This window comes from Balaenoptera acutorostrata, chromosome 4, assembly GCF_949987535.1.
Source record: "Balaenoptera acutorostrata chromosome 4, mBalAcu1.1, whole genome shotgun sequence".
Taxonomy (NCBI): domain Eukaryota; kingdom Metazoa; phylum Chordata; class Mammalia; order Artiodactyla; family Balaenopteridae; genus Balaenoptera; species Balaenoptera acutorostrata.
Genome location: NC_080067.1, coordinates 61663399 through 61690793, shown reverse-complemented (window position 1 = coordinate 61690793; position 27395 = coordinate 61663399). Strand labels below are relative to the sequence as shown.

At 38.5% G+C, this 27395-nt stretch overlaps 1 long non-coding RNA gene across 1 annotated transcript; it reads right to left on the bottom strand.

Annotated features, from left to right (window-relative positions):
* Positions 1 to 1594: 1594 nt before the first annotated feature.
* On the bottom strand, positions 1595 to 23761 carry LOC103007344 (uncharacterized). The gene is made up of 3 exons (XR_450257.2): positions 23676 to 23761; positions 2524 to 2747; positions 1595 to 1639 (listed from the first exon to the last, which is right to left on the bottom strand). It is a non-coding gene; the product is annotated as an uncharacterized LOC103007344 (long non-coding RNA).
* Positions 23762 to 27395: the final 3634 nt, after the last annotated feature.

The following is a 27395-nucleotide window of genomic DNA, read 5'->3' as shown; positions in this document are numbered from 1 at the left end:
ATCCCTAAAACTGTGGCGATTTCAATTGCCTGTTTTTTGACTAACAAACAAAGTAAACTAAAACATAGGACAATACCATGCATGTATCCGGGGCACTATTTTTACCTGTTGGATTTGTCATACTAATTTTAAACTGAATTTCAAATTTAAGGTATATGCTTTAATTGTAAAATTGTGGTTATTAGTTTCGAACTCTGCTTTCTCATTTTTTTTTTTGCCCTTTTTCTACATGGATTTGGAGTTTTTTAAATTTTTAAAATAGGGGATGTGAACAAGATAGACTCTAAAGTCATTTCTTTTTTAACCTTTTATTAGTCTATGAATTCCTTAAATATCAAACTCCATGTTAAATTTTTAGCAATTAATGAAAATAGTTTTTGAGAAGAAGTTGAGAGGAGCTATGTCTCTACAGCCAAGAGTTGTTTATTTCAACTGCAGGCAGAGCCTTTTCATAATTTTGTGAAAAAGCCACAAAATAAGAAACAGTCTCTAATCTCTGTGTCATTTGCAAATAAGGGACAATCATGATTGAAAAGAAGCCAATGAGGGCAGCAGGGAGATTCCAGAAAGCACAAGACATTGGGCAGAATCCTGGAAGCAGATGGCGTGTGGTGCAGCTGAGGGTTAGGAAACAGTGAGGTGAAACTGTTTTCAAATATTGAAAGCCTCCACCCTGCTCTACCCCCATTCAGAGTCGAGGTATTTTCTAATCATCACATACTTCATTCTGTCAGAAAAGGTGGTAGCTTTCCATCTTCCGCAGCCCAGCTTTTTCTCACCTCCTTTCACACATCCTATGCTTTTCATACATATCACATTCAGATTACCACGTGTACCATCCACCACTACACAGGGCAGTGTAGGAAAAGTAATCTAATTAATGATTACCATTTACAATTCTATAGAAACTGCTTCTCTGCACAGTCAATAAGCAGCCTGACCGGTTTCTCTCTGTGCAACAGGTTTCATTATCCCTAAGGTTGTATCTTAAAAAAAAAAAAAAAAAAAGAATTCTGATATATTCCACTCAACCATTTGGCAGATCCCTTTAACTTAAAAATGAAAGGAAAAAATATTCACTTAAGAAAGCACTGTATTCATATGAATATTTGGAGATTCTTAGCTATGCCATATATGGGGTAACTGTCTTGAAACTGAAAATAAAGATTAATTAAATCTGTTTGCAAAGACTTATCAGGAGACTACCATTTAAGCTATTTCATCAAGCACTACAGAGGGCATGATAGATTGTTCCTGTTCTTCAAAGAATTTACAATCTAGTTGGAGAAGAAAATTAAAATAATATTTTTAACTGTTTAAAATATGATTGTTTAAAAAAATGTAACACTGTAAAACTGCACAAGGACAATGTAACATGTTTACTTAATAGATGGTACACAGTGATGAATTCAGAGGAGGCATTACCTCTGCGCCATGTGATGGGCTGCTAAGTCTTCACAGCAGGGGTGGTATTTGCCCTGGGCTTGATCAGGCATGAATGGTGGACTTTGGACTGGTTGGGAGGAGGAGGCTAGGTTCCCAAGGGAAGCAAGAGTAGGGAAAACATGGGGGAAATAACAGAGGCAGATACTTGCCTGGGCAGGGCATGTTCAGAAACCACAGCTGGCTGGAGTTGAAGCTTCATGTAGAGGAGCACGATTTGATGATAAAAAGAGAGTGTCTGCATTAAGACAATCTAAAGGGATGCAAGTTCATCATATTTCTCTAATTACATTTTCTCAGCCAATAAAATAATATTTGTTAAGCTCTTATTATATACAAGGCACTGCTGGGGATGGAGGAAGGCAGGGGAACAAAAAGGAAAGATCTAATTCAAGCTCAGGAGCTAGTCATAAAAACAGGAAATGTTAACAATGCAAAATATACTAAACAAAACCAAAAAAAAAGAAAGGTGAATTTGCAAATAATTACTCCATTGGTAGAGGAAACCAATTATTTTGTCTGCTAAATACCTTTTCCTTTCTTCTGAGAATAAAAGAGCCTTTCTTTACTTCTGAGTATTGTTCTCCCAGCCCCCCAACTAGTCCTGTTGTATCCACAGGAGCTACCATTTCTTCCACAACCCTGCTCCCCTGGCCATAACTGATTGTAAGGAATGAGTCTTAGCAGTATGTAATTCCCTGGTCCCAGTTTCTTCCAGGAAACAATTACATCCTTGCTTTGTTTTTCAATCTTTTTATCAATAATATGGGCATTCTGCTAATAAAATTCCCCCTTTGATAAAGCTAATTCAAATTGGATGCCTGTCACTTGCAATTCAAAGAGGTCTTATTAAAATTCTAAGTGATTAAAATCTGCTTTGTCTTATAATTGTTTGCATTTCTTCCTTCAAACTTCTAGGTTTGCATTCTTTCCTTCAAACTTCTGGATGTTTCTCACTCATCTTTGTGTCACCTTAAAGTGCCAGGTCTGTCTGTGATTTGTACTAAGCAGACATAATTAGGTGCCAAATACTAACTTCAGTAACAGATACTCCCAACTCTTAGATGCTTGACAACTTACAAGTTTATTTCTCAATCCCATAATTGGGTGTTCTTCAAGGAGAGGTGGCTATCCTCTAGGTGGCATTTCTGGAACTGGCTCCTCTCATCTTGTGACTCCATCACCCATGACCATTGTTTCCTGTGCTGGATTCTTTATAAACAGGAGCAGAAAGCATGTAGAAGCCTCGTACTTCTTAACCATCTGGGCCTAGAAGTGATCACATCTCTTCTGCTGTCATTCCACTGGGAGAAGAAGCCACATAGATATGAAGGCTGAGATATTTGATCCCTAGCTGGGCAGCCAGCTCCTGGCAGTAGCTCTACCCCACTGAAAGGAGTCAGTCATTTATAGTGAAAAACTACCCATCTCTCTCTACAATGAAAACTACAAGACTGCTGAAAAGAATCAAAGAAGACATGAACAACTGGAAAGGCATCCTCTGTTCATGGATCAGAAGAACTAATATTGTTAAAATAACCAAACTATCCAAAGCCATCTACAGATTCAACACAATCCCCATGAAAATACCAAAGGCATTCTTCACAAAAATGGAAGAAACAATCCTAACATTTGTGTAGAACCACAAAAGACCCTGAATAGCAAAGTAATTCTGAGAAAAAAGAACAAAATTAGAGATATTATGCTTCCAGATTTCAAACTATACTACAAAGCCATAGTAATAAAAACAGTATGGCACTGGCACCAAAACAGACACATAGACAAATGGAACAGAATAGAGAGCCCAGAATTAAATCCCAGCATATGCAGTCAACTAGTATTTGACAAGGGTGCCAAGAACACCCAATAGGGAAAAGATAGTCTCTTCAACAAATGGTGCTAGAAAAACTGGAGAAACATATGCGGAACAATGAAATTGGATCCCTATCTCACACCACTCACAAAAATTAACTTGAAATAGATCAAAGACTTAAACATAAGAGCTGATATCATAAAAGTCCTAGAAGAAAACATAGAAAAGAAACTTCTTGACATTAGTCTTGGCAATGACTCTTTTGATATGATGCCAAAAGCACAAAAAACAAAAGCAAAAATCAACACATAGAACTACATCAAATTCAAAAGCTTCTGCACAGCAAAAGAAACAATTAAAATGAAAAGGCAACCTACAGAATGGGAGAAAAATTTTGCAAACTGTATATTGTAAAAGGGGTTAATATCTAAAATTTATAAAGAACTCATACAACTTAACAAAAAAAAATCTGATTTAAAAATGGGTGGAAGAACTAAATAGATATTTTTCCAAGGAGCACATCAAAGTGTCCAATAGGTAAATGAAAAGATGCTCAACATCACTAATCATCAGGGAAATGCAAATCAAAACCACAATTAGATATCACCTCACTCTTGCTGGAATGGCTATTTATCAAGAAGACTGGTGAGGATGTGGTGAAAAGGGAACTCTTGATACACTGTTGGTGAAAATGTTAATTGGTCCAACCACTATAGAAAACAATATGGAGGATCCTTAAAAAAAATAAAAATAGATCTACCATATGATCCAGGAATTCCACTTCTGGGCATATGAAAACAGGATTTCAAAGAGATATATGTACTTCATGTTTATTTCAGCATTATTCACAATAGCCAAGATATGGAAACAATGCCCATTAGCGGATGAATGGATAAAAAAGATGTGGCATATATATATATATATATATATATATATATATATATATATATATATATATATGTGTGTGTAATGGAATATTATTCAGGCATGAGAAAGGAGGATACCCTGCCATTTGCAGTAACATAGATAGACCTTGAGCATATTATGCTAAGTGAGATAAGTCAGGCAGAGAAAGATAAGTACTGTATGATCTCACTTATACATAGAATCTAAGTCAAACTCATAAAAACAGAGAGTAAAATGGTGGTTACCAGGGGATGGGAGGTGGGAGGATAAAATTAATTCTGTTTAAGGGTACAAACTTGCAACAACTAGTAAGTTAAGCCATAGAGACCTAGTACACAGTGTAATGAATATATACAACAATATTACACTACAATCATCAAACTTGCTAAAAGACTAGAACTTAATTATCCCAACCACTAAAAAGAAAGGGTAATAATGTAATGTGATAGAGGTGCTAAAGAGTGCCACAATGGCAATCATATTATAATACATAAATGTATCAGGTTAAAACATTGTACATCTTTAATTTACTCAATGTTATATGTCAAATATAGTTGATTAAAAAAGAAAGAACTAGCCATCTCTCCCATGAAGACATTCAAGTAATGATTGAAAAGAAAGAAAGAAAGAAAGAAAGAAAGGGAGAAAGGGAGAAAGAGAGAAAGAGAGCAACAGAGACAGAGGGAGGGAGGGAAGGAGGGAGGAAGGAAGGAGAAGAAAGAAACCCTCTAGAGCAAAGTGAAGAAAAGTTTCATTATAAGTTAGAGATGGGGAAAGATTGCTTCTCAAAGACCAGGGATTGAGCATTTTTCTTGCATTTTCTTAACTATACAAAGCCCACTGGAAAATAAATTTAAAATGTAGAGGATCACAAATAAAAATGTAGAGGAACTCTCACTGACTACCTTAATGAAAAGGCAACGCCTCTAACATACATTTAGAAAAATTCTTCCAAATTATTAACCTTGGAGTCTAAACTGCATGTGTCAAAGTTCATGTCTCTAATAGCTTTCTTTGTCAAAATTCTCTTCACAGAAACCACATAAAAGCACAGAGCAATCTGCTGAAGACTTAAATGGCTGGAATTTCAAGGATGCAGATATCTTCTTAAAATGGCTGTTTCTTCTATTGAATTGAATCCACCCACCTTTCTCTGTGATGGCAATGAGGGAAAATGTACAACCCTTAGAACAAACAGGAAACAATTCAAAGCCTTTCTGGAGAGTCTCCAAATACATTTAAATTAATTTTTTTCTCCTGAAAACATTCTAAGCACAAACTCCTATGGTATAAAAGTTGGATTCAATCAACAAGTGAGGTTCTGGAGTAGATCTCCATCCTCAGGGGAAGGGAAGAGAGTGGAGGAGATAGAAGCTTCCTAACACAAGGCTGGACTCCAGTCGTGAAGGGCCCTGGGAGCCCCCCTGAGTATAAAGGCAAGTTCTCTGGCACTAAAGGTAACTTATGAAGGACATGGCCATGTTTCATTTGTTTTTGTGTTTCTTGCTCTGAGCACAGCATCTGACACCTAGCAAGTATCCGATAAATATTTGGTGAATGAATAAATGAATTGAACTGGGATTTAGTTATTATATCTTGGAAGCAAGGTGATCATTTGACCTCAATAACAAAGAAAAAAAATCTAAAACTGGGGCACAAGATTGGAGCAAAACAAAGAAAAGACATTCAATGCTAAGTTTCTTTAAATGTTTTTAGTTGTAAACCAGTGTGGTCTCAGAATCAGGAGCAAAGATGAGTCACCAAGTATAGGTCAAAAGGATTTAGCTAATTAGGTGGGATGTTGAGTCAGGAAGCTGAGGAAGTTATTACTTATAAATTATTGTACAACCTAATTGGAAAAGGTCAAGAGCAGTCAGACATGATTTCTTTACTCCTAGCTCATTTATGTTTCTCCAGAAAGTAGAACCAGCCTGGAGCACAAGAGTATGGTAGTCCTCACCCCCTCATCTCACCTTCTGTCATCTTCCTGCAGTCAGCAAGTGCACCTCCAGGTGTCTAATGGCTTTGTATTTTCTCCACCCAGCCACCCCTTACTTCCCACGTCTCCCTAGGACCTCTTGCTCCAGATGTTCCCAACCTAAATGTTCTCATCTTGCATCTCAGTCATTCACACTCTGCTCTAGGCTGGTGAAAGCTGCCTACATTTGTTAATCTGTTCATGTATTCAGAAAGGGCATTAATGGTATATTCAGGTAAAATATAGTCTTGTTTACTGGTGCCTTCTGGAGGCAAGGCCTTTATCCAATGGAGTATCTCTAACCATGAAAATTTTCAAGTGAAGTAAGGCCACTGGGGAGGAGATCATGGGGCAGACTGAACTTTTACTGCCCTTTAAATCACACGAGGAAAGGCAGCTACTCTTTCTGTCAGATCTGGAGACCTAGCTATCAAACTCTTCTAAAACGGCAACTGTCCAATGTTGAATCAACATTGCAAGATCTCTCATGGCAAAACCTCAGCACCAGCCCAGTAAGAAAGATAACGGTTGCATTAGTTGATATGTTTTCAGAAGAGTGCCTGAGTCATTTCCCTTTAGACCCCCTGACCCTTTATTTCTGGTTATCTCAAATGCTTCTTATAAATTAATAGTCGAAAACACACAACAGTGGCCTGTGACGTCCTTTACACACTCCTTCAAAAAAAATTCACCTAGATAGTTTAAAGAACAAAACTGAACTTCCCCAAGATTGTAACTGTGGCCAAGCCACACCAGCCTCCAAGTTTACTTATAACTGAGGGACATCCTGCCAGTCTCACGAACAGTTTGAAGGTAGTTACGTCCAAAGAGAACTACAGAGTACCAGGCTGCCAAGTTAATAAAAGGTATTAGCAACTGTTATGTAGGCCCATGAACTTTACCCATTTTTCCTTTCCTATTGTCACTACTGTTACTTTAAATCTTTTCAGAAACAATATAGAATATAAGTGAATTCACAGAAATATATATATACATATATCTCTATATATACACGCATATATTCATACATATGTCAAGTCACTATTCCTAGAAACATTCCCAAAGGAAGCTGCCTTTTAAAAGTCTCCTCTTCAAAATAGCAACAAATTAGGTTATTGTCTTTGTTGCAAATTATGAGTCTCACATATTCAGCAGACAGCTCTATAGAAACTCAACCAAATACACTTTCTTTCTTTAAGACTGAACAATGATAACAACAGAAAAAAGACTCTAGCACTGATAAGGAATGTACTTAAACCAAGCTCATGCGTTTTACAGAGGAAGATAAATGAGTTCACCCTGAAGCCTATAGGCCAGAGCTAATTGAAATATTCAGGGGTTCACCTTACAGTAGCTGATTAAACTTACTGACTTATCTGGTACCCCCATGAAACCCACAGATTAGCCTTAGCAAACAGAAGACATGGAATTAGACATACAATGGACTGTATTTATGAAGAAGACCAGGGAAACCAGTGCAAATGATCAGAGATGACAGAGGGGAAATAAAAAGAAATCAAGCAGACAGGAACCGTCCTTTATAAGCTCTGACACCTGAGGATATCACTCTGCAACCCCACAGTTTACAAATAATAGTCAGAGTGATGGTGTTGAGTCATAAAGGAAAGCTTAGGTCACATCTGATAGACTCTGTTTATTAAGACAGGGAGGTGAATAAAGCACCCTAGATAATTACCCACTAAAAATGGTTTTCAGAGAGCTTTGATACGTAAAATCTATCTTTAAAAAATTGAACATTGAAAGAACTTGATTCCTCAATGTTAATCAACACATGAAGTGTTAGTGTGTCAGCCAAGCGAGTTCAAGAATTGAAAATAATAGTGGAAGAAACTGTCTTGAAAGGCTACTCTATTATTTTTTAATCCACTTTTGTTACTTTAAAGTACTTAGACAATTTTTAATTTCAGAGGACCTGTTTTAATAAATATGAATTAGATAAGCATGTTTTTATATTAATATATTAAAAGTTGAAGAATAATGCTTCTAAAAAGCTTCAAGATACTTATCTGAGTCATTTATTCAAGTGTACTAGGCATACTCCTTGGTTCAGTGGATAGAGCAGTGAAAAGTTTTCATTTATTCAAACAGCATCCCCCTGGCTCCGTAACAATTTTGCTTTTGCTGAGGGTTTATGTAAAAAAATCTTTGGCTTGTCATTCAAACTCTGGTAGATTTTAAGTCAACTCTGTTTATACAAAGTAGCCATTGTGCCAAGCAGAGTCCTAGCCTCAGGAAATATCCAGATCAACCTAAACCCATCCTTGATCACCATGGCTCAGAGCCCAGCCCTGAGGAAACAGATAAACACACAGTCACTGAAGTAGAATAAGTGCCGTGTTAGAGCTAAAAATACACTGCTTGTTATGAGAGCAAAAGGAGGGAGCAGGGTTTAGTGTGTATATATATATGTACATGAATATATGTATGTATGAATGGAGATAGATGATGTATGTGTTTTGACTTCAGAGACAGTTAAACAATATTGACGCTCTTCTTCGTGATAATAAAAACATGGCATAGTAATTTGGGATTGTAGCATCTATACCACCAGGTAAACCAGTACGGAAAACCAGGTTCTGCCACTTATAAATTCGGCAGCCTTAAAGAGGTTACTTGACCTCTCTGAGCTTCTGTTTTCACCTATAAAATAAGGGTTACTATAGTACTTAATGTACAGTGTTTTCAAAGCTCTTCATATAGGAGAATCAAAAATCATTATGTTTCTTTATTATTGATATATAAACATTCTTTAAAATAGTCTATTGCTCACCACACATTCAGAATACTCTGTTTTTCACCTTAAAATTTGGTCTAAAATATTGTGTTCAAGAACATAAACAAGGGAGGGGTTGTGCCCTTCAAACACACAGGAATGCATGCCCGAAAGAAGAACAACCAACCAGGCAGGGGTAAGAGCTTTAGCTTTTTTGGAAGCTCTCCTGAGTGCCCAGATATTTTTAGATTATTTTTTAAATGGAAAACAGACACGCACACCAAAAGGCATAAAACAAACACCCAGAAATATTTTGCTTCAGTTTTACATGGGTTATTTTTAAAGATCTGTCTTGCTGTGTGGATTCCATTGAGAATGAAATGAATCTGTGCTATTGCTTCCATGGAAACCTGTTTCTTTGTGGTTGGCTGAGCAGTATCCAAGCGCTTCAACAATATCCCGGAAAGTACAAGTACTGTTAATATTTAACAGACGAAGTAAAACCTACCAACCCCATGGCATTTATTATGCAACTCACTATTAATAAAGAGATTCAGATCCATCCTAACGTTTTCTCACCCTCTAAATATCCTTGTGAGGGTTTTTTCCTTGTTAACCTGACCTACACAGAAAAAGGAATGGGTAGGGGGGAGGGGAGGACAGGACCTAGATAGAAGGGGCATGAAACCTTGAAGGTGCGATAGATAAAACCTTATCGTACTTGTAATTGCAACTGCCTCTATTTCATTTGTTTTATTTCAAGATAGAACTGGTTTAAAAAGAGAAAAATGATACATCCAAAAGGAATGTTTTGCCAAGTTATATTTGATCAAGGTTGAAAAAGAGAGTATCATGTCACCGAAGACAATTTATATAACATTATATAATCTTGGTGTGATTAACCAAGATGAGGCAAATGATGATACAAATCAAATGGCCCAAAGGAGACAATGTATATTTACCAGTGTCCATGGGAAACTGAGGTTTTTTTTAAGCGTATATGATTTGAAACTCCCAGTGTGCCTTACATTAAGAAAAGCATTCATATCCCTATCCCCGCCCCCCCCCACACACAAAAAGTCCCATTTTGCAAAAGAATTAAGCATCCAGGTAATTATTTTTTCTAAAATCTTTACACTGCCTGGATACTTGGGAACTCCTCCAGTGCTTTAAAAGTTTTATTTATACCACAGTGTGAGGAAATTCACCACTTAAGAGGGGGCAACAATACTGAAAAGCGGCCAGGGTTTTTAGTGTTTCCGTATATTATCATTCCATTTAGAATATTCTTATTTGAATGTCTTGAGATTGAGTTTCTCAATTCTCAGGAGAGGATACAATTTGAAAGCCTGAACATATATGTTTAGGTTAAAAACCTTAAAAATGATAAGGGGAAAAAAATACTATATTTTGAGCTTATATACAAATGACTCTATAGAGGTGTGTCAATTTTGTGTATAAATTCAATACAAATCATGTTAGGAAGTGCCACTGGGCAAAATCACTGAACTATTTATATCTAAAGCTGATATTTGCTGATAGCCCAGAAAGATAGCTGCCCATGTGCTTCCTGTGAATCTTTAAACTGATACAAAGTTTAAAAATAGGGTAAGTTTAAAATCATATATAATAGTATCTCAGCTTTGATAAATTAATGTAAATTTGTAAAAGATTAAAAAAAAATCAAACATCAAAATACTAACCATGATTATCATTGGGAGCTTATAGTTAATTTTTGTGATATTTTTTCTTTTACTTTATACCTTAGTCTCTCCACATTGTTCACACTAAATATATGTCACATAAAAAGGAAAAATTATATTTTTTGAAAGAAACTATCAGCAGTCTTTTCATCTTTCTTTGCAAGGACAATTAAACCTTAAATATATAATGAGCTTTATAAGTTTTAAAGTATCATGCATCCATTATTTCATTCCAGGTACACAATAGCCTGGGAGGAAGATATTACAGAGCATGGAGTCGCACCTACAGATAAGGGAAATGAAGGCCAGAGGTCATCCGACTTTGCAGGATGGCAGGGGACATAAGAGTCAAAGCTTGAAGAACATATCTGGTGTTATGGGGTCCCTGTCTCCCAACACTTAGATTATATACGAGATATAAAACATTGATGGTTTTCACATCTTTTTAAGTTATAAGTCCATTTTCACATCTTAATTTTTTTGTATTCTGTTCCTGTATGTAACACACTGCTAAGAATCAAGCAGATGTTTAATAAACATTTTTAAATTAACTTACAACAATCCTTTTCTCTTTGTATATTTTACAATTCATTTATCTATGCAACTAAACATATTTGCTAAAGAACTGACAGCACTTCAATCAATTTTTTTCTTTAAACTATTTTCCAAAGTTTGAAACTCTGGGGTTTTAAATTTTATATATATATACATATATACATACATACATATATACATACATATATATATACACATGTATATATATATGTGTGTATATATATACTTTCCTGACCATCCATGCAGTTTTAGGGGAAAGGATATAAGGAAAGAATAACATGAATATTCACTAAGCAGTTTACAAAGAGTAATGCCTAGCAAGGGTAAACAGGCATTGCATAAGTGCCAGCTCTCCAGGCCCAGTGGGAAGTGGGAAGAGGGAGAGAGGAAGGCAGGTACTCTCCTCTAGCCGTTTTCCCAGGCTAGTCCCAGAGTGAGATCAGTAGTCAGGACAAATGGAGTTCTAAGGGACAGTCCCAAGATGCATGATAGAGAAGGGGGAAATGAAGAAACCAACACCCCAAGATGCCAGGATGAACAGGATATTACCTAGAGTTTCAAAGTTCCTTTCCAGGGTTGCTCATCTGTTGTAAGTGATCTGCATCAGCAGAGTCACTGCAAACATAGATGAGTAAACTAGAAAGAGGTACCCCTTCCTCCCAGCAGACACAATCCTGAGCGAAGCACGCAGCGTGGTGAGTGGCCTGGGGTTTGGATTATACCCACTTGCTCCCTGACCAGGGACTCACGCAGTAAGCCACGTGCACAACTGTATGCCACAGTTCCCTGCGTGAAGTGGAAACATAATCAAGTCGGGTCAGCCTTTAACTGGAAGATATTTTTGACTCCTTGCCAACAAAGTACCCTTTTGTTTAATGGATACACATACACACACATCTGATACATAACAGAGACAAAGAGATGATTTGCAGAATCCAGAGGTAAATGAATTCCCAGTTAAAAGGAAAATGGATGCCCACCTCACAGAGTATAGTAATGACGAATAAGATAATACACATCAAACACAGAGCACAATACCTAGTGTGAATCATTCAGTAAAATATTGGTTCTCTGCCATTTTCCCCTGAAACTATTTTGATAAAGCTGCTGTTACAGTGGTAATTTTTTAAAATCCAACTCTTTCTTGCCATAAGTCACAAAGCCTTCGTATTTCCCCACTTAGGAATAAACTTTTTCCCTCCCTCACCATCACCCTCTATACCAAGTACATTTTAGAGTAGCAGGCAGTATGCCATAGACACTGAACCCATCTGGAAGAACTGTAAATTAGTTTTGTATGATATGTTAGTACAAAACACAAAGCCAGCTCTGACTTTACATTTTATAATAAAGCTAAAATCTGGCCCATGTTTGCAAAACTTCTGCCAGCATTTGCTATGGGTCTGTGATTGTCATTAACCCATAGATATGAACCCATCCCAAAGACAAAAGATTCCAGATCGGCTGAGAGCCGAGCAGAAATCAGGCATATATCCCAAATGTCACTGACCCTGAAAAAAATGAGAAGTTGATGCACAAAATTGTGTAGGAAAAATGTTCAGAGTCATATCTTTCAATGAACTTGGGTCACAGCCCTTTCTATCTCTATCTCTTCCAAATGAACCTCAGAGACAGGTTGTTTCTGAATGTTTACCATGGCTTCTGGGGCAGCCATGAACTCTCTCCTTCCCTATAGATTTCTAGTTAAAAAATTGTAAATGTGTAGAGAATTCACCTGCCATATCTTGACCAAATTAAAAGGCGGTGGTAAAAAGACAGCACGCTCTGTTAGTAGTCTCAATCCTGGCCTTGATTTCCACATTGGCATAGAGTGACGTTGTTTTTAAGATAGTCATTAGCCTCTCTCTAAGGCTGCAGCCCTCTCAGAACTTCTGAACCCTGGAATCTCACAAGTAGACAATGACCCCCAAGGTGTTCATTTATATTTTATTAAAATGTCATGTAGCCAGATTTTTCTGACCTGGTATAGCCTTAACCAGGGACAATTTCTAGAGGATGAAATTCAAGGCAATGATCTAACATACGGTATCTTAATAAATGGGAAATTGTACAAATCAGGGAACTTCTATCATAGCAGCAAGTTTGAAAATAATAGAGGCCATTATACAGAATACGGGTCAAATACCAGAATTAGGCAACCCAAATCAGAATGAAAATGTATACAAAACAACAGAGTACAAATATTTTAAAGCCAGGGAAACAAAAATAGATTCTTTTAAGAACAAGGTAGTGGAGGGAAAGATAACAGAAAACAAGTTAAGAGCTTAAGTTCCCTTTGGGTTCCTCTGAGTTGTAACAGCTCCCCAGCTAAGCATACCAGGTGAGACCTGATCTTACAAGGTGCCAAGCAGAGAAGAAAACAGGACCCAGGCTTTGCTTCCATCCTTTGATTCTCACCCAACATTGTACACTCCCACCATCTGGTTGACTTTTAGTACTCATGAAGGACAAGTGCCTCTTTTCAAACAACTCCAAATCTTGAATCTCATTTTCACTCACACCCATAGGTAAAGCAGTGGCCACTATTGTGATGCTTAAAAAAAAAAAATCCCCAAAATAAATATACGAATCATCTCAACTAAATTTCATTGTTTGTATGTGACTTATCTGCCCTCCCAAACACATTAAACACCAAGCCTAGGTCAATTCACTGCTTTGTAATCCACAGGTCCTAGCCCAACATCTTGAATAAAGGAAATGTTTAGACATTTATTCATCTATTTACACCATATCCATATATTTTCCTAAGTTCAAAGTTATTATTGATATTTAATTAAGAACAAATTGATAGCCATTTAAAATGCAGAAGAGAACAGTTTTAGCACCATTCTGTTTCCCCCTGCATGATTTTTGCATTCATTCGGTCCACAAGGGTAAGAGTGAGGTACCTTGTTAGATGTCCCCAGGATACCAGAGTAAAGACAACAAGACGTCTGCCCACCAGAATCTAGTTAGGGAGACAACAAAGTGAGCAAATGACTGAAACAATATAGTTTTTCATTGTTAGTAGTTTTGCCTCTAAAATTATCTAGAAAGAGGGTGATACTGGGATTCCAGATTAGGAATTATCAGTTGGCCTCCTCCTGCAGATCCAGGACCCTGGGGTTCCCAGGAGAGATACAATCACAGATGTGCTAGATGTGCACATGGTCTTCATGACTCAGGGATTCTATCAAGTTCAAGACTGACTCCCATGCACATGGCAGACGCTCTATACTTGCTGCTCAAAACAAAGGTGGGCTGGGACAGACAACTTTTGAGCTATAAGCTCTTCGAGTAGGCTATAGGAGCATAAATGTGGATAACACCTACTTTTCTTGATAAACAATCCAGCTTCCCAGTTAGCCTTCTCAGGGCAAGGGAACCCCTCCCAAGAGTCAGGCAGGCCCAAGGCAATCTCACTGTAGCATCTGAATTCCAGGAGAGACAGTCCACTGAAAGCTAGAAGGATAGAATATTGGCTGAATTATCTCTGCACTATTCCCAGGGCCTAGACAATGTCTGATACTTAGTAAGCCTTCAAGAAAAGTTTGTTAAATGAATAAGTAAATTAATGAATCAGGATAGGACCTAAAGCAATGACTCTAAAGAGAAGACACCAAACATAGACCAGAGGTCACACAAGGTAAAAAGAGTCTTCTATCTTCTCTCATCGAATTGAAATTTATACCACCACCCCCTTAAAAAGGACCTTGGTCCAGTACAGTCCTTGGTCTTGACGTTTCTTCTTGGAATGAATGAGAAGAGAAATCATAGCTCTCCCTAGAGATGAAAGGGTGAGCAATAAGTTTATTTTAAAAGTATGCTCAAAGTATTGCTGGGAATACAGTAGAAAAAAGGAGAATGCACTAACTTCATTCAGCCTTAAGGATAAAGAAGGCTTATTAGAGCGGAGACCTTCAAGATGGCGGAGGAGTAAGACATGGAGATCACCTTCCTCCCCATAAATACATCAAAAACACACCTACACGTGCAACAACTCCTACAGAACACTTACTGAATGCTGGCAGAAGACCTCAGACTTCCCAAAAGGCAAGAAACTCCCCATATACCTGGGTAGGGCAAAGGAAAAAAGAAAAAACAGAGACAAAAGAATAGGGATGGGACCTGCAGCTTTGGGAGGGAGCTGTGAAGGAGGAAAGGTTTCCACACATTAGGAAGCCCCTTCGCGGGCGGAATCAGTGGGTGGCAGGGGGAAGCTTCAGAGCCACAGAGGAGAGCGCAGCAACAGGGGTACAGAGGGCAAAGCGGAGAGATTCCCGCACAGAGGATCGGTGCCGACCAGCACTCACCAGCCTGAGAGGCTTGTCTGCTCACCCGCAGGGGCGGGCGGGGGCTGGGAGCTGAGGCTTGGGCTTCGGTCGGAACGCAGGGAGAGGACAGGGGTTGGCTGCATGAACACAGCCTGAAGGGGGCTAGTGCACCACGGCTAGCCGGGAGGGAGTCCGGGAAAAAGTCTGGAACTGCCTAAGAGGCAAGAGAACATTGTCTTGGGGTACACGAGAAGAGGGGATTCAGAGCACCGCCTAAACCTGCTCCAGAGACAGGCGCGAGCCGCGGCTATCAGCGCGGACACCAGAGACAGGCATGAGACGCTAAGACTGCTACTGCAGCCACAAAGAAGCCTGTGTGCAAGCACAGGTCAGTACCCACACCTCCCCTCCCGGGAGCCTGTGCAGCCTGCCACTGCCAGGGTCTCATGATCCAGGGACAACTTCCCTGGGAGAACACACGGTGCACCTCAGGCTGTTACAATGTCTCCTTGGCCTCTGCAGCCGCAGGCTCGCCCCACATCCGTACACCTCCCGCCCCCCAGCCTGAGTGAGCCAGAGCCCGCGAATCAGCTGCTCCTTTAACCCCGTCCTGTCTGAGCGGGAACAGACGCCCACAGGCGACCTACACGCAGAGGCGGGGCCAAATCCAAAGCTGAACCCCAGGAGCTGTGTGAACAAAGAAGAGAAAGGGAAATCTCTCCCAGCAGCCTCAGGAGCAGCTGATTAAATCTCCACAATCAACTTAATGTAGGCTGCATCTCTGGAATACCTGAATAGACAGCAAATCATCCCAAAACTGAGGTGGTGTTCTTTGGGAACAACTGTAGACTTGGGGTTTGCTTTCTGCATCTAATTTGTTTCTGGTCTTATGTTTATCTTAGTTTAGTATTTAGAGTTTATTATCATTGGTAGATTTGTTTATTGATTTGGTTGCTATCTTCCTTTTTTTTATATATAGATTTTTCTTTTCCCTTTTTCTCTTTTTGTGACTGTGTATGCGTATGCTTCTTTGTGTGATTTTGTTGGCATAGCTTTGCTTTTACCATTTGTCCTAGGGTTCTGTTTGTCCTTTTTTTTTTTTTTTTTAGTATAGATTTTAGCACTTGTTATCATTGTTGGATTTGTTTTTTGGTTTGGTTGCTCTCTTTTTTCTTTCTTTCTTTTTTTAATGATTTTTTAATTTTTTAATTTTTAATATATTTTTAAATTTTTTATTTTAATAACTTTATTTCATTTCTTTATTTTTTCTTTCTTTCTTTCTTTTTTTCTACCTCTTCTTCCGAGCTGTGTGGTTGACAGTGTCTTGGTGCTCCAGCTGGGTGACAGGCCTGTGCCTCTGAGGTGGGAGAGCCAAGGTAAGGAAATTGGTCCACCAGAGACCTCCCGGCTCCATGTATTATCAAACGGTGAAAGCTCTCCCAGAGATCTCCATCTCAATGCTAAGACGCAGCTCCACTCAACGACCAGCAAGCTACACTGCTGGACACCCTATGACAAACAACAAGCAAGACAAGAACTAACCCCACCCATTAGCAGAAAGGATGCCTAAAATCATAATAAGTTCACAGACACCCCAAAACACACCACAGTACGCAGTCCTGCCCACCAGAAAGACAAGATCCAGCCTCATCCAACAGAACACAAGCACCAGTACCCTCCAATAGGAAGCCTACACAACCCAAGAACAAACCTTAGCCACTAAGGGCAGAAACCAAAAACAATGGGACTACGAACCTGCAGCCTGCAAAAAGGAGACCCCAGACACAGTAAGTTAAGCAAAAAGAGAAGACAGAGAAACACACAGCAGATGAAGGAGCAAAGCATAAACCCACCAGGCCAAACAAATGAAGAGGAAATAGGCAGTCCACCTGAAAAAGAATTCAGAGTAATGATAGTAAAGATGATCCCAAATCTTGGAAATAGAATGGAGAAAATACAAGGAACGTTTAACAAGGACCTAGAAGAACTAAAGAGCAAACAAACAATGATGAACAACACAATAAATGAAATTTAAAATTCTCTAGAAGGAATCAATAGCAGAATAACTGAAGCAGAAGAACAGATAAGTGACCTGGAAGATAAAATAGTGGAAATAACTACCACAGAGCAGAATAAAGAAAAAAGAATGAAAAGAATTGAGGACAGTCTCAGAGACCTCTGGGGCAACATTAAATGCAACAACATTCGAATTATAGGGGATCCAGAAGAAGAAGAGAAAAAGTAGGAGACTTACAAAATATTTGAAGAGATTAGAGTTGAAAACTTCCCTAATATGGAAAAGGAAATAGTCAATCAAGTCCAGGAAGTGCAGAGAGTCCCATACAGGATAAATCTAAGGAGAAACACACACATACACATATTAATCAAGCTACCAAAATTAAATACGAAGAAAAAATATTGAAAGCAGCAAGGGAAAAACAACAAATAACATACAAGGGAATCCCCATAAGGTTAACAGCTGATCTTTCAGCAGAAACTCTGCAAACCACAAGGGAGTGACAGAACATATTTAAAGTGATGAAAGGGGAAAACCTATAACCAAGATTACTCTACCCAGCAAGTATCTCATTCTGATTCAATGGAGAAATCAAAAGCTTTACAGACAAGCAAAAGCTAAGATAATTCAGCGCCACCAAACCAGATTTACAACAAATGCTAAAGGAACTTCTCTAGGCAGAAGACACAAGAGAAGGAAAAGACCTACAATAACAAACCCAAACAATTAAGAAAATGGTAATAGGAACATACATATTGATGATTACCTTAAATGTAAATGGATTAAATGCACCAACCAAAAGACACAGACTGGCTGAATGGATACAAAAACAAGACCTGTATATATGCTGTCTACAGGAGACCCACTTCAGACCTAGAGACACATACAGACTGAAAGTGAGGGGATGAAAAAGATATTCCATGCAAATGGAAATCAAAAGAAAGCTGGAGTAGCAATTCTCATATCAGACAAAATAGACTTTAAAACAAAGACTATTACAAGACACAAAGAAGGACACTACATAATGATCAAGAGATCAATCCAAGAAGAAGATATAACAATTGTAAATATTTATGCACCCAACATAGGAGCACATCAATACATAAGGCAAATACTACTAGCCATAAATGGGGAAAACGACAGTAACACAATCAGAGTAGGAGACTTTAACACCCCACTTTCACCAATGGACAGATCATCCAAAATGAAAATAAATAAGGAAACACAAGCTTTAAATGATACGTTAAACAAGATGGACTTAATTGATATTTATAGGACATTCTGTCCAAAAACAACAGAATACACTTTCTTCTCACATGCTCATGGAACATTCTCCAGAGTAGAACATATCTTGGGTCACAAATTAATCCTTTGTATATTAGAAAAAATTGAAATCGTATCAAGTATCTTTTGCGAACACAACGTTATGAGACCAGATATCAAGTACAAGAAAAAATCTGTAAAAAAATACAAACACATGGAGGCTAAATAATACACTACTAAATGACCAAGAGATCACTGATGAAATCAAAGAGGAAATTAAAAAAATACCTAGAAACAAATGACAATGAAAACACGACGACCCAAAACCTATGGGATGCAGCAAAAGCAGTTCTAAGAGGGAAGTTTATAGCAATACAATCCTACCTTAAGAAGCAAGAAACATCTCAAATAAACAACTTAACCCTACACCTAAGGCAATTAGAGAAAAAAGAACAAAACAACCCCAAAGTTAGCAGAAGGAAAGAAATCATAAAGATCAGATCAAAAATAAATGAAAAAGAAATGAAGGAAACAATAGCAAAGATCAATAAAACTAAAAGCTGGTTCTTTGAGAAGATAAACAAAATTGATAAACCATTAGCCTGACTCATCAAGAAAAAAAAGGGAGAAGATTCAAACAATAGAATTAGAAATGAAAAAGAAGTAACAACTGACACTGCAGAAATACAAAGGATCATGAGAGATTACTACAAGCAACTATATGCCAATAAAATGGACAACCTGGAAGAAATGGGCAAATTCTTAGAAAAGCACAACCTTCCGAGACTGAACCTGGAAGAAATAGAAAGTATAAACAGACCAATCACAAGCACTGAAATTGAAAGTGTGATTAAAAATCTTCTAACAAATAAAAGCCCAGGACCAGATGGCTTCACAGGCGAATTCTATCAAACATTTAGAGAAGAGCTAACACCTATCCTTCTCAAACTCTTCCAAAATATAGCAGAGGGAGGAACACTCCCAAACTCATTCTATGAGGCCACCATCACCCAGATACCAAAACCAGACAAAGATGTCACAAAGAAAGAAAACTACAGGTCAATATCACTGATGAACGCAGATGCAAAATCCTCAACAAAATACTAGCAAACAGAATCCAACAGCACATTAAAAGGATCATACACCATGATCAAATGGGGTTTATCCCAGGAATGCAAGGATTCTTCAACATATGCAAATCAATCAATGTGGTACACCATATTAACAAATTGTAGGAGAAAAACCATATGATCATCTCAATAGATGCAGAAACAGCTTTTGACAAAATTCAACACCCATTTATGATAAAAAAAACCCTCCAGAAAGTAGGCACAGAGGGAATTTACTTCAACATAATAAAGGCTGTATATGACAAACCCACAGCCAACGTTGTTCTCAATGGTGAAAAACTGAAACCATTTCCTCTAAGATCAGGAACAAGACAAGGTTGTCCACTCTCACCACTATTATTCAACATAGTTTTGGACGTTTTAGCCACAGCAATCAGAGAAGAAAAAGGAATCCAAATCGGAAAAGAAGAAGTAAAGTGGTCACTGTTTGCAGATGACATGACGCTATACATAGAGAATCCTAAACCTGCTACCAGAAAACTACTAGAGCTAATCAATGAATTTGGTAAAGTAGCAGCATACAAAATTAATGCACACAAATCTCTTGCATTCTTATACACTAATGATGAAAAATCTGAAAGAGAAATTAAGGAAACACTCCTATTTACCATTGCAACAAAAAGAACAAAATACCTAGGTATAAACCTACCTAAGGAGACAAAAGACCTGTATGCAGAAAACTGTAAGACACTGATGAAAGAAATTAAAGATGAAACAAACAGATGGAGAGATATACCATGTTCTTGGATTGGAAGAATCAACATTGTGAAAATGACTCTGCTACCCAAAGCAATCTACAGATTCAATGCAATCCCTATCAAACTACCAATGGCATTTTTTACAGAACTAGAACAAAAACATTCACAATTTGTACGGAAACACAAAAGACCTCGAATAGCCAAAGCAATCTTGAGAAAGAAAAATGGAGCTGGAGGAATCAGGCTCCCAGACTTCAGACTATACTACAAAGTTACAGTAATCAAGACAGTATGGTACTGGCACAAAAACAGAAATACAGATCCATGGAACAGGATCGAAAGCCCAGAGATAAATCCACGCACCTATGGTCACCTTATTTTTGATAAAGGACGCAAGAAAAGACAGTCTCTTCAATAAGTGATGCTGGGGAAACTGGACAGCTACATGTAAAAGAATGAAATTAGAACACTCCCTAACACCATACACAAAAAATAAACTCAAAATGGATTAAAGACCTAAATGTAAGGCCAGACACTGTAAAATTCTTAGAGGAAAACATTGGCAGAACACTCTATGACATAAATCACAGCAAGATCCTTTTTGATCCACCTCCTAGAGAAATGGAAAGAAAAACAAAAATAAACAAATGGGACCTAATGAAACTTAAAAGCTTTTGCACAGCAAAGGAAACCATAAACAAAAGACGAAAAGACAACCCTCAGAATGGGAGAAAATATTTGCCAATGAAGCAACTGACAAAGGATTAATCTCCAAAATATACAGGCAGCTCATGCAGCTCAATATCAAAAAACAAGCAACCCAATCCAAAAATGGTTAGAAGACCTAAATAGACATTTCTCCAAAGAAGATATACAGATTGCCAACAAACACATGAAAGGATGCTAAACATCACTAATCATTAGAGAAATGCAAATCAAAACTACAATGAGGTATCACCTCACACCAGTCAGAATGGCCATCATCAAAAAGTCTACAAACAATAAATGCTGGAGAGGGTGTGGAGAAAAGGGAACCCTCTTGCACTGTTGGTGGGAATGCAAATTGATACCCCCACTATAGAGAACAGTATGCCAGTTCCTTAAAAATCTAAAAATAGAACTACCATACGACCCAGCACTCCCACTACTGGGCATATACCCTGAGAAAACCATAATTCAAAAAGAGTCATGTACCACAATGTTCACTGCAGCTTTATTTACAATAGCCAGGACACTGAAGCAACCTAAGTGTCCATCGACAGATGAATGGATAAAGAAGATGTGGTACATATATACAATGGAATATTACTCAGCCATAAAAAAGAAAGGAAATTGAGGTATTTGTAGTGAGGTGGATGGACCTAGAGTCTGTCATACAGAGTGAAGTAAGTCAGAAAGAAAAAGACAAATACCATATGCTAACCCATATATATGGAGTCTAAAAGAAAAAAAAAGGTTCTGAAGAACCTAAGGGCAGGACAGGAATAAAGATGCAGATGTAGAGAATGGACTTGAGGACACAGGGAGGGGGAAGAGTAAGCTGGGACGAAGTGAGACAGTGGCATGGATATATATATATATATATATACACTACCAAACGTAAAATAGATAGCTAGTGGGAAGCAGCCGCATAGCACAGGGAGATCACCTCGGTGCTTTGCGACCACCTAAAGGGGTGGGATGGGGTGGGTTAGGGAGGGTGGTAGGGAGACGCAAGAGGGAGGAGATATGGGGATATATGTATATGTATAGCTGATTCACTTTGTTATAAAGCAGAAAGTAACACACCATTGTAAAGCAATCATACTCCAATAAAGATGTTACCCAAAAAAAAAAAAAAAAGACTTCTTAGAAGTGGGGCCATTTGAGCTATTTACATTCCATGTGAACCACAAAGACTGCCCTTTTGAAGTACTTTGCTCTTGGACTTAAAGAGGATAGCAATGAGAAAGATGACTTCATAATTTCCCCTATGAAAAAAGGAAAGGAAAAAGAAATGACAACAACAAGGGCTTCCCTGGTGGCGCAGTGGTTGAGAGTCTGCCTGCCGATGCAGGGGACACGGGTTCGAGCCCTGGTCTGGGAAGATCCCACATGCCGCGGAGCAACTAGGCCCGTGAGCCACAACTACTGAGCCTGCGCGTCTGGAGCCGTTCTCTGCAACGAAAGGCCGCGATAGTGAGAGGCCCGCGCACCGCGATGAAGAGTGGCCCCCGCTTGCCGCAACTGGAGAAAGCCCTCGCACAGAAACGAAGACCCAACACAGCCAAAAATAAATAAATAAATAAATAAATTTAAAAAAAAAAAAAAAAAAAGAAATGACAACAACAAAATTATCACAGACATCAAAGATTATTTCCTGGTGACCTAACTCTTTACTATGTATGCTGGTAGCTTACTCAACAGTTCAAGAATTAAAAAAAAAAAAAAAAATAAGAAGAAATCAAATATGGCAAGGAATACAGACTAAGAATTTAACTTTGTGAGTTTATTGTGAAAGAATGAAAGCTACTTTTCCTTACCTACATCTCAAGGGGAGAGCAAGGATTTATAACCTGGATGTCACTCCAAGGAAGAGAGTTTCAGAAGGTTAGGCTCCCAAAGTAAATAGCTGGATCGTTCAAGACGGAAAAAGCTCAGAAGTTTCTGAAAGACATGACTCTATCCTGGTGGACCTGATGCGCATGCAATGTGGAACTGCTAATGAGGTAACATGATGTCTAGGTCTAAATCCTGGGCCCCGTGGCTCAGGAGGGATCAAAGATACAGTGGCCAAGTTGGACATGCAGACTGTGCCACCAAATCCAAACGCTTTTCAGTGAGCCACTTCAGCAGCCAGACCATAGGCCCTTCCTCAAATTTTCTGGAATGTATAAGACCCTCAGTTTCCTTGAATGACCAAAAGAATTTGCAGGGCAAAAACAGATGAGATTAAATTCTCAACAACCTTGCAGGGTCAGGAGGAAACAGAGCCAGATTTATTTGAACATGAAGAAATATAAAACTTCCTGCTCCCAGAGTGGAGGAGCCAATTTATACTCATTCTATAAGTTTGCCTGAAGTTCTAAAACAAAATCAACCTTTTAAAAAACAAAAGCAAGCCCCTAGATCTTTGTAAATGAACAGCAGAACTCCACATGCTGCAGAGTACCCATATTTACCTCAGACACAGCAAGTCAACTGGAAAACCGGCCAAGCTTGATAAGTTTACCCAATTTCTAACCTTCCCAGAGCTGGAAGAATGTCTGTCTCAAGCCGTTTCAGTTACTGGCCTGAGATGACCGAAGGACTTCCTCCCACTTAACAGCCATTCAAAAAGAGGGAGGGAAAAATCCACTCACTGAAATTCCCTCCTTGGCCAATCACCCATTTAACCAGACAAACAGGAACAGAGTAGCTAATGTTTAAACGGAACTAATGTTACATGTCAAAGTTAAAACTCATGTTTTCTTTTGCATTTTTTTTTTTCACAGAACATATTAACAATGTCTAAGGATAACAAGAATTCAATAGGGACATTTCACTTTTCTAGATAGTAGGCATTCATTGGTTCTTGAATGTTTCATACAAGGCAGAATTTCTGGCTTATTGTGTTTGATAGAAAAGCATTTTGAATCAAAACAGAGGGGGAATTGCAAAATGAATTCCAATGAAACACGAGCAAGCAAGAACACCAAAGTAGGTTTTGTTATGACTTAGCATTCAAGGGATGGGGAAAAAAATAAAAAGCAAGTATCCAATTGTTAAATCAAGACTTCGCAGCTCCCCTGTCCTGTAGTCAATTTGCCAAATGCCCTTTTTCTTCTCTAATTCCATTTTTCAATATCTCATAACTCAAACCTGATTGATCACTTAGTCACATCAGCCTAAATTAATTAGGCCAATTAAATTAGAATGCATGTGGTAGAGAATCAGGCTTTCACAGAGCCATTGGCTGCTGGGCTTCTAAACATTCGACTACAGAGTCTCATTTCAAGAGCTGTGATCCTGCAGGGGTGGTTTGATTTTTCAAAGGGGACACGTTGCTACTCAGAAGGACTTCTCAGGACACTGTGGGGGAAAAAAGTAGTAAAAACCAGAGCAATCTGACAAAAATAGGATGCATTGTCACCCAAACCCTGAGGCAACTCACACATATGGTGCCGTATTTTAAACATGAAGAAATAGACGCTGTCTTAACAGCCTGGTGCTGTTAGGATAGCAACTCCCAGAGAGCACATCTTTCCTGGTAAATGTGTGGAGAGAAGCATTGTTCTGAGGAAGCCTCTTATGGATTTGCTGGCAAGGTTGCCCATAGGCAGTGGTGCAGGTTCTGTGGGGCATCCTCTGAGGGGCAGGACGGGGGGGCTGAGATCTTGCCACGTGCTCAAGGCACCGCATACCCTGATGAGGGGCTGGAGCCTGTAGGAAGGGGGCCTTTCCCTAATTGGTCCACAGAGGAGCCACATTTACGCAATTTGTCTAGAGAGGATACATATCCTTATCTGCAAAAAGGCACTATATATGCTAACAGCTTGGGAACTAGATAATAAATAGGTTGGATAATGATTTACAGTACAAGAACCTGACAATGCTGAGACTAGAGGAACTTTCACTTTTAGGCAATCTCTTGAATTCACTTTAGCTCCTAAAGAGTCTCAGCCCCACCCATCTGCAACCTTGGGATATTGGAGCTTTTGGAAAAAGCCAACCAGAGATTTGATGACAGCCCTAGGTTTCCTTCAGGTTAGGGTAGGAGTGTAGAGAAGAGGGGGAAGAACTGACATGTTTCATGTCTAAACTTTAGCAAGTTTGAGGGCAGGGACTGTGTCTTATTCACAATTGTATCCTTAATACAATGCACTCAACAAATCTGTGTGGAAGGGATGTATTCAAATCCATTTTATTCTTTCATCTTGCTGTGTTTTCAATAAAAGAGAGATGGTTAAACCTATCTTTATTTTTTTTATATGCACAAAATTCAATTCTATGTTAACCTGGCAAATAAGGCACTTTTGTGAACATTTTTCAAAATCTGTTAAAGGATCACAGGACCTTAGAGTTAAAAGTGTCTCAGTCTAATCTGCTTAGTTGCAAACAAGGCAGCAGCAATCTAGAGAGTTTAAATGACTTGTGGTTAATTTCACAACCAGTTGGAGGCAAAGCCAGAAGTGGAGCTCAAAACAACAGATCCCAAACCCAAAGTCTTTCTCCAGTGCTCTGAGAATAAGAGAGCAGGCATTATATACCTCTAACATAAGAGTCAGCCGCTATGTTAGGTGCTGTCAGCCGCCCGTGCTGAGGTCTTACACCATGCCTGTGGCCCCTTTGCAAGCACCATCCTCATTTTCCTAGTGCTAACTCTGACACCACCCAATCAGCTGTATGTTTGTGTACTCTACACACACTGCTAGGCTCAAAAGTGGGTAATCAGAGAGCAATCTCAGAACATTTACATAAATGGGCCCAAAAGAAAATACCAACTAGAAGCCTGTTACTTTCAATTCCTTTGTTAAATGAGCCATGGAATTTTAAAAATTATAACTTCAACACTACAGAGCAGGTAAATGTGTCATACACCATCCTTTAGCATTGAAAGGGCTAGGCCAGAGCAGTAATAAACTGGGAAGCCCCCACCGAGAAGAGTGATCTGGCTTTGCAAACATCATGCATCAGAGACACTGAGGAGACCCACCATAGGCAGCCAGGATGAAACAAGAGTCATTCCACTCTTACAGAAAGCATTCCAGTGACTGCCACAGAACAAAGTGGTAATCATTCTTAAAGAACGCTGGATTCACGTCAACCAGGGAACAACATTTAAAAGGGCATTTTTTTCTGTTGAGTAAGTACAGATTTTCTGACCTCCATTTCCAATAACTGGAATGGTACATGTGCCTGGTAACTCAAAAGAGAAGAATATGTGAAGACCACTATAATAGAATATTTTAGTCAAGTAATAACAAGCCATCCCTTCCTCAGGCAAAGGAACCAACTGCTTGAACGTGGTAGGAAAGTGAAAATTCAGAATCTCAATCACATGGGGTCACACAGGCATTTCTGGCTTAAGATGAACTTGAAAAATATAACAAAGAAAAATCTATAATGAGCAACAGATTTATGAGCTCAAAATGTCCATCTGCCCTCAAAAAGGCTTCTGGAAATAGATTTTCATTATATTTTGGACAATATAATGTTGTATCTTTTGTATCTAGAAAGTTCAAACTGGATGAACCAGCTATGAAAGGAAATTAATTTTATTATACCTTGATAACTTTTGTTTCTATTCAATAATTTCTCAACAGAGAATATTTCATGCCTGGTATTGATTACCATTTCATACTTATTGAGTGCCAGTGTTCAAGATGCTGCATAGAAGACATGATGAAAACTAACTAAATTGGCAAAGTGGAGTCGAGGGTGGGCAGTAATTCAGTGAGTTTGGGCAGCTTTCTAAAACTGGAAGCATTTTCATCAGCAGGGTTCTATGCATAAATTATTTTTGTAAATGTCTTAAGATTATGGAAGAGAAAAGAAGGGAAGGATCTGGAAGAAAACCTTTGTAAACAGTTGTCTAGAATTGAGTTGATATGGTTTAAACTCTGAACCATACTATTCTGCTTATAATAATCAAGAATGTTAAGGGAAGGGTAGTAACAAGTGATTATTTAAAAATTTAAGTTGGTTCCCAATTTGAGCAACAAAATAAAGAAGCATTGGATTACAACCAAAAATACAAAACACATAACCATGTGTACATACCAATATTAAAGTTTTAAAGATTAAATAATGAATGAATGAATGGAGGAGAATAGACAAATCCCCCTTGCAGAAGAATTTCAAATAATTTACGTAGGTACTTCACCCTCAAGGAGGTTGAACATAATTCCTCACTCACTCTT